At 36.6% G+C, this 8,600-nt stretch overlaps 1 non-coding gene across 1 annotated transcript; it reads left to right on the top strand.

Annotated features, from left to right (window-relative positions):
• The first annotated feature begins 435 nt into the window (after positions 1-435).
• LOC127740158 (small nucleolar RNA R71) lies at positions 436-539 on the top strand. Its single transcript, XR_008000839.1, has one exon. It is a non-coding gene; the product is annotated as a small nucleolar RNA R71 (small nucleolar RNA).
• The last annotated feature ends 8,061 nt before the right edge of the window (positions 540-8,600 follow it).

Raw genomic sequence — 8,600 nt, forward strand, 5'->3', positions numbered from 1 at the left:
TGATTTCTCCATAAGGGTTTATAGGTGTTTCCATAGGCTTCACCCATGTAATTCACCTCTACCATTGCAGGGTTCTCAGGATCATAGGCTTCTTCTTCAGAAGATGCCTCTTTAGTACTGTTGGATGTATTTTGCAATCTATTCAGACTCTGAGAAATCATATTGACTTGCTGAGTCAACATTTTGTTCTGAACCAATATGGCATTCAGAGCATTAATTTCAAGAACTCCCTTCCTCTGAGGCGTCCCATTATTCACAGGATTCCTTTCAGAAGTGTACATGAACTGGTTATTTGCAACCATGTCAATGAGTTCCTGAGCTTCTGCAGGCATTTTCTTCATGTGAATAGATCCTCCTGCAGAATGGTCCAATGACATCTTAGATAATTCAGACAGACCATCATAGAATATATCCAAGATGGTCCATTCTGAAAGCATGCCAGAAGGACACTTTTTGGTTAGTTTCTTGTATCTCTCCCAAGCTTCATAGAGGGATTCACCTTCTTTCTGTCTGAAGGTTTGAACATCCACTCTAAGCTTACTTAGCTTTTGAGGAGGAAAGAACTTGGCTAAGAAAGCCGTGACCAGCTTATCCCAAGAGTTCAGGCTATCTTTAGGTTGAGAGTCCAATCATACTCTAGCTCTGTCTCTTATAGTAAAAGAGAAAAGCATAAGCCTGTAGACCTCGGGATCAACCCCATTGGTCTTAACAGTATCACAGATGTACAAGAATTCAGTTAAAAACTGAAAAGGATCTTCTGATGGAAGTCTATAAAACTTGCAATTCTGTTGCATCAGAGAAACTAATTGAGGATTTAGCTCAAAATTGTTTGCACCAATGGCAGGGATTGAGATGCTTCTTCCATGTAAGTTGGAATTTGGTACAGTAAAGTCACCAAGCATCTTCCTTGCGCCTCCACCATTGTTATTGGGTTCGGCCATGTCTCTTTCTTTTTCGAGATTCTTTGTAAGGTTTTCTCTGGATTGTTGTGCTTTAGCTTCTCTTAGTTTCTTCTTCAGAGTCCTTTCAGGTTCTGGATCAGCTTCAACAAGAATGTTCTTATCCTTGCTCCTGCTCATGTGAAAAAGAAGAGAACAGAAAAGAAGAAGAATCCTCTATGTCACAGTATAGAAATTTCTTTATGTGAGTAGAAGAACAAAAAGAATAGAAGAAGGAGAAGAGAAAAATTCGAACACAAAGGAAAAGAGAGGGTTCGAATTTTAAGATGAAGAGAAGTGTTAGTAAATAAATAAATAAATAGAAAAGGATGAAAGAGAGAGAGAGAGGGAATTTGAATAATAACTAAAAGAGAGGAAAAATATTTTTGTTTTTATTTTAATTATTAGTTAAAATTCAAAAATTAAGAGAAGAAATAAAATTAAAATCTAAATTTGAAATAATTAGTTAATTAAAAATAATTTTGAAAAAGGGTGAGGAATTTTCAAAAATTAGAGAGAGAAAAGTAGTTAGGTGGTTTTGAAAAAGATAAGAAACAAACAAAAAGTCAATTAGTTAGTTGAAAAATATTTGAAAATCAATTTTGGAAAGATAAGAAGTTAGAAAAGATTTTGAAATTGGTTTTGAAAAAGATATGTTTGAAAAGATATGATTAAAAAGATATGATTGAAATTTATTTTGAAAAAGAAATTTAGAAAGATTTGATTTTTAAAATTAAAATTAATGACTTGACTAACAAGAAACTACAAGATATGATTCTAGAATTTAAAGATTGAATCTTTCTTAACAAGAAAGTAACAAACTTTAAATTTTTGAATCAATCACATTAATTGTTAGTAAAGTTTTCGAAAATTATGAAATAAAATTAAGAAAAAGATTTTGAAATTAATTTTTAAAATTTTTGAAAATAATAAAAAAATGAAAAAGATTTGATTTTTGAAAAAGATTTTGAAAAGATAGGATTTTTGAAATTGAAATCTTGACTTGACTAACAAGAAACAACTTATTTTAAAAAATTTTGACTAAGTCAACCCAAAGATTTCAAAAATTATGAGTAAAATGAAAAAAAGAAGAAAAAATTTTTTATTTTTAAGATTTTATAATTTTTTGGATTTTTTCAAAAATTATTTTTAGAAAAACGAAAAAAAGAAGAAAAATTTTGAAAGATTTTTGAAAACTTTTTGAAAATAAAATAAAGGAAAATTACCTAATCTGAGCAACAAGATAAACCGTCAGTTGTCCAAACTCGAACAATCCCTGGAAACGATGCCAAAAATTTGGTGCACAAAATTGTGATCTCAATGGCGCCAACAACTTGGTACGCACAATTGTAATATCACTCTTTTTCACAACTTCGCACAACTAACCAGCAAGTGCACTAGGTCGTCCAAGTAATAAACCTTACGTGAGTAAGGGTCGATCCCACGGAGATTGTCAGCTTGAAGCAAGCTATGGTCGTCTTGTAAATCTCAGTCAGGCGGATTCAAATGGTTATGGAGTTTTGATAATTGAAATATAAATAGAACGTAAAGTAAAGATAGAGATACTTATGTAATTCATTAGTGGGAATTTTATATAAGCGTATGGAGATGCATTATTCCTTCTGAATCTCTGCTTTCCTACTGCCTTCATCCAATCTTTCATACTTCTTTCTATGGCAAGCTGTCTGTAGGGTGTTGATGAGCAGATATTTTATACGCTTTTTGGGGGTAATTTCATGTAGATTTTAGCATGTTTTAATTAGTTTTTAATAGAATTTTATTATTTTTTAAGCAATAATCATATTTCTGGACTTTAATATGAGTTTGTGTGTTTTTCTGTGATTTCAGGTATTTTCTGGCTGAAATTGAGGGAGCTGAGCAAAAATCTGATTTAGGCTGAAAAAGGACTGCTGATGCTGTTGGATTCTAACCTCCCTGCACTCGGAATGAATTTTTTGGAGTTACAGAAGTCCAATTGGTGCGCTCTCAATTGGGTTGGAAAGTAGACATCTAGGGCTTTCCAGAAATATATAATAGTCCATACTTTGCGTGAAGATAGACGATGTAAATTGGCGTTCAACGCCAGTTCCATATTGTAGTCTAGCGTCCAGCGCCAGAAATAGGTTACAAGTTGGAGTTCAACGTCAAAAACACGTTACAACCTGGCGTTTAACTCCAGAAACAGCCCATGCACGTGAGAAGCTTAAGTCTCAGCCCCATCACATACCAAGTTGGCCCCAAAAGTGGATTTCTGCACCAATTATCTTAGTTTACTCATTTTCTGTAAACCTAGGTTACTAGTTTAGTATTTAAACAACTTTTAGAGACTTATTTTCTGAAATTTGTACCTTTTGGTAGCATGAGTCTCTAAACCCCATTGTAGGGGGTGAGGAGCTCTGCAGCGTCTCGATGAATTAATGCAATTATTTCTGTTTTCCATTCAAACACGCTTGTTCCTATCTAAGATGTTCATTCGCGCCTCACCATGAAGAAGGTGATGTTCCGTGACACTCATCACCTTCCTCAATCCATGAACGTGTGCCTGACAACCACCTCCGTTCTACATCAGATTGAATGAGTATCTCTTAGATTCTTTAATCAGAATCTTCGTGGTATAAGCTAGAATTGATGGCGGCATTCATGAGAATCAAGGATTGAATGACTGTGACGAACTTCAAACTCGCGATTGTTGGGCGTGATGACAAACACAAAAGAATCAATGGATTCTATTCCAACATGATCGAGAACCAACAGATGATTAGTCGTGCTGTGATAGAGCATTTGGACCATTTTCACTGAGAGTATGGGAAGTAGCCATTGACAATGGTGATGCCCTACATACAGCTTGCCATGGAAGGAGCCTTGCAATTTTTGAAAGTAAGAAAGTAGTATGTTGCAGAGATTCAGAAGACAAAGCATCTCCAAAACTCCAACATATTCTCCATTATTGCACAATAAGTAATTATTTCACGCTCTTTTATTTTTTAGTAATTCAAACTGATAATTATAATTGATCTCCTGACTAAGAATAATAAAATAACCATAGCTTGCTTCAAGCCAACAATCTCCGTGGGATAGACCCTTACTCACGTAAGGTATTACTTGGACGACCTAGTGCACTTGCTGGTTAGTTGTGCGGATTGCAAAAGTGTGATTGCAATTTCGTGCACCAGGCGTCACCGTTGTCAATGGCTACTTCCCATCCTCTCAGTGAAAAAGTTCCTCTATGGTTTCTCGCATGGCTAATCAGCTGTTGGTTCTCGATCATGTAGGAATAGGATTTACTATCCTTTTGCGTCTGTCACCACGCCCTATATTCGCGAGTTTGAAGCTCGTCATAGTCATCCCATCCCAGATCCTACTCGGAATACCAAAGACAAGGTTTAGACTTTCCAGATCTCAAGAATGCTGCCAATGGATTCTAGCTTATACCACGAAGACTCTGATATCACGGAATGGAAGGCTCTGTTGTCAGTAGAGGTAACCATGCGTCGTGGACCAGGAATCCAAGAGATACACACTAGCTTTCGCAAGTAGAACGGAAGTGTTTGTCAAGCACGCGTTCATCAGTGAAAATAGTGATGAGTGTCACGGATCATCACATTCATCAGGTTGAAGTGCGAATGAATATCTTAGAATAAGAATAAGCATGAATTGAATAGAGAACAGTAGTAATTGCATTAATACTCGAGGAACAGCAGAACTCCACACCCTTAATCTATGGTGTGTAGAAACTCCACCGTTGAAAATACATAAGTGATAAAGGTCCAAGAATGGCCGAGAGGCCAGCACCAAAACATGATCAAAGGATCAAAAGATAATCCAAAGATGTTCCAAAGATGTCTAATACAATAGTAAAAAGTTCTATTTATACTAAACTAGTTACTAGGGTTACAGAAATGAGTAAATGATGCAGAAATCCACTTCCGGACCCACTTGGTGTGTGCTTGGACTGAGCATTGAAGCTTTCACGTGTAAAGGTTTTCCTTGGAGTTAAACGCCAGTTTGTAACTTGTTTCTTGTGTTTAACGCCATAATAGGGCAGAAAGCTGGTGTTAAACGCCAGTTTGCGTCGTCTAAACTCAAGCAAAATATGGATTATTATATATTGCTGGAAATCCCTGGATGTCTAATTTCCAACGCAATTGAGAGCGCGCCATTTGGACTTCTATAGCTCCAAAAATTCTATTTCGAGTGCAGAGAGGTCAGAATCCAACAGCATTAGCAGTCCTTTGTCAGCCACTGAATCAGATTTTTGCTCAGGTCTCTCAATTTCAGCTAGAAAATACCTGAAATCACAGAAAAATACACAAACTCATAGTAAAGTCTAGAAATGTGAATTTTTCTTAAAAACTAATAAAAATATTCTAAAAACTTTCTAAAAGCAATGCCAAAAAGCGTATAAATTATCCGCTCATCAGAGACACAGGAAAGAAGTTCAAAGTAAGGGGTGAAGAGCTGAGCCCCTATAATCCTCCTCCTTAGAGGAGCTGACCATCAAGCTAGTGACGATAAAGAAGCACTTGTTGGGAGGCAACCCGATAATTTCGTATCCTTAGTTATTTTTCATAGTAGTAGTTTTCTTACTTATTTGATTTTTATTGAGTTCTTACTAATTTTCTGATCAGGAGCTATTTTAGAACAGGAACCGAATAAAAAAAGAGAGAAAAGAGCACACGACGCGCAAGCGTCGCTGACGCATACGCGTCAGATGGGTGTGCGTGAAAAATAAATTTGAATAGAGAGTTGCACGGGAGTGGTGCAAGAATGATGCCTCTAGCACAAACAAACCCACGTGTACGCGTACCCCACGTGTGCGCGTCGTTTGTAATTTTCACCATTTACGCGAGCGCGTCAGCAACGCGTACGCGTGACCTGAAAAATCGACGTAAAAGAGTGTTTGGGCAGAAAGTTATGCTGGCTTGGGGTAGGAAGTATGATAGAAGCACAAATTTGGTCACGCGGATGCGTCGCTGACGCGTGCGCATCATTTGACCAAACGGCCATCCACGCGTGTGCGTGCATGACGCGAACGCGTCGTATGCCAATATTGGTTCCCTAGCCACGTGAATAGAGAGTTGTGCATGCACACGGCTGGCTTCGTGCGAATCGCGCAAAACCCATGGCACGCGGATGCGTGCCTGACGCCCACGCGTCATTACGGAAAACTCACGACCCACGCGTATGCGTCGCCTTCGCCGCACAACTACACTAGTTCGCCACCCAGTTTTTTTTCTTTCTCTCTCTCCCAATCCTAATTCTCTCTTGTTCTTTTTTCTTTATATTTTTCTTTCCTCTCACTATTTGTTTTTATTTTCAGTTCTTCTTTGCTTGAGGACAAGCAAACCTTTAAGTTTGGTGTTGACACTTCGCTTAAGGGTTTTTCTGTTTATTTTTATGGCACTAAGGGAGGTGAATCATCTTCACAAAGGAGCACAACCTGAAGAATAAAACGACCGCTCGGATAAGTAAGGTGGTTGAGTTCCTTTTATTTTTTATTCCCTCCCGCTTTTATTATGTTATGTTCCAGTTTCCTGCTACTTTATTTTATTTAATGCATGATCCTTTATTAGTAGAGTCATAGGTTCTAGTTTAGTTTTCTATTAAGTGCTTTAATTCTGAAAGATGTCTCATGTATTGCCCACTGAGCTTGAAATCAAAAATAAAGAAGAACAAATGTAGTGCATGAGAATTTAATTTTAATTTTTAGAGTAGTCTTATTTAATTAAATGTGGTGGTATTTTCTGTGATTTTTGAATGCATGATATGAACAGTGCATATTTGAATTTGAATCAAGGGATGTTAATGTATAAGGAACAGGAATTTAGAGAATTATTATGACTTCTCTGAAATAAACAAAAATTTAATCCTTGAAGCAAAAGAAACAGCAAAAGAAAAAAATAAATAAATAAATAAATAATAAAAGCAAGGTCAAAGGCTTTGAGCATCAATGATTAGGGAGGTCAGACATGATTAAAAGCTCAAAGAGTTGTTTCCCTAGTCATATGCTTGTGGTGTGATTGTGTCAAGTAATCCTTGAGACAGAACACTTAGAGTCAAGACCAAGTGCGTTTAACAAAGTATGCCAAAGGCTTTGAGCACCACTGTCTGGGAGTAACTGAAAGAAACATCAGGACTCAAAGAGAGTCCCCCAGTTAAGTGCTTGTGGTGTTTCTGTGTCAAGTAATCCTTGAGACAATATTTAAAGTCACGGCTAGGCTCAAGGTGCAAAGCACCAAAGAAAAATAAATTAAAGAAAATTTTTCTGTGTTCAAGGATTAAACTGAAATATAAAAGATCAGAGAATTCATAATATTATCCGAATTCTAATTCCGAATGAGAATGACATCCTTCTGATTCAAAGGAAAGTGAGATGCCAAACCCATTTAGGATTACAGTTATAAACCCCACTATAAAAAGATACATGAGCTTAATCGAACTCTCAATCTCATGTAAATTCACATCCTAAGCTTATATTAGTTTTGGTTGCTTGAGGACAAGCAACAGTTCAAGTTTGGTGTTGTGATGCGTGAGCATCTTTTCTATCTTTTTCTAGTAAATTTGCATCTAATTTGTTGAGTTTACTCAAGAATTAATTATATTTTAGCCACTATGGATGCTATTTTGAGTTTTGTGCAATACTGTTTATTTTAGGTAGCGTTCGGCTGGATTTGGTGGAGTTTCTGCAGCACAAGAATCGAAAGAGATGGCAGCGAGGAGCGACGTGTACGCGTGACTGACGCGTACGCGTGATTTGGAGCTTTCCACGATGATGCGTACGCGTGATTTGAAGATTTGCTCAGCGACGCGTACGCGTAATCGACGCGTCTGCGTAACTCGCAGAAAAGACCATCGACGCGTACACGTGACTGACGCGTACGCGTGACATGCGCCACGTGTAGAAAATGCAGAAAAATGTTGGGGGCGATTTCTGGGCTGTTTTGACCTAGTTTTCAGCCCAGAAAACACATATTAGAAGCTGCAGAATGGACAAAACAAATGGTCCCCACCCATCAGCTGAAGACTTGTTAATTAATTCGAATTTAAATTCAAATCTTATTTTTAGGAAAAGATATTATTTTAGTTTTAGATAGATTTTAAATTAATTAGGATTAATTATAAAAAGAATGCCAACAGGGTTATTCCAACACAACATTATTCCATTCCAATTTACAATCCTAGTTTTCTTCTTTGAACCTTGAACAACTAATCCTTCATTGTTAAGGTTAGGAGCTCTGTCTATTTGTATGGATTGATTCGTTTGCTCTTTCTAATTTAATTCATATTTTGATTTATATTTCAATAATTGTTTTTGTTCTTTATTCTATGAATTTGGGTGGAACGGAAGTATGACCCATGTTCTCATTGAGTTCTTGTATAACTTGGAAAAGCTCTATACTTGAACAATAGCTTGAAAACATATATAATCCCCTTATTTTTAGATAATTAGGATTCTTGTGGCATATTAACTAGAATTTGATCATCACCTTCTAATTGGAATTAATTGACCAAGGAATTGGCAGTTAATGAATTTTAGATGAGACTAGGAAGGTCTAAAGAATTAGGGTCTAGTCACATATAGTTTGCCATGAATTAAATCTTGCATGATTAAAATAGTTAGTAAGAAAAATCAATCCGGAAAATAGATAACTCTGAAGCCTT

The sequence above is a fragment of the Arachis duranensis genome, chromosome 6 (assembly GCF_000817695.3).
Source record: "Arachis duranensis cultivar V14167 chromosome 6, aradu.V14167.gnm2.J7QH, whole genome shotgun sequence".
In the NCBI taxonomy this organism is placed as follows: domain Eukaryota; kingdom Viridiplantae; phylum Streptophyta; class Magnoliopsida; order Fabales; family Fabaceae; genus Arachis; species Arachis duranensis.